Genomic DNA, 345 nt, shown 5'->3' with positions numbered 1-345 from the left:
CGCGGGGTAGGCGGGCAGTGGGCAGCGCGGCGGGCAGCGGGCGGGAGTAGCGGGAAATTCAATTTTTTAAAAAAATTAAACGGGTTTTCGGGTTGACCCGGCAACCCACCGGGTCAACCCGACCCGATCCGTTTAATCAAACGGGTCGAATCTGCAAACCCGGACACAACCCGTTTATAAATGGGTCTGGTTCAACCCGGATTTTTCGGGTCGGGTCCGAGTCGGGTTGTCGTGTCATGTCAAATATTGACACCCCTATCTAAGTTTAAGTTTCTTATAAGCACAAGCTTCTATAATTAATTACTCATCCCAATAACAAAAGAGAACTTTCCATTAAGGCTAATT

The sequence above is a fragment of the Dendrobium catenatum genome, unplaced genomic scaffold (assembly GCF_001605985.2).
Source record: "Dendrobium catenatum unplaced genomic scaffold, ASM160598v2 fragScaff_scaffold_249, whole genome shotgun sequence".
Lineage (NCBI taxonomy): Eukaryota > Viridiplantae > Streptophyta > Magnoliopsida > Asparagales > Orchidaceae > Dendrobium > Dendrobium catenatum.
This window is presented reverse-complemented; position numbering follows the sequence as displayed.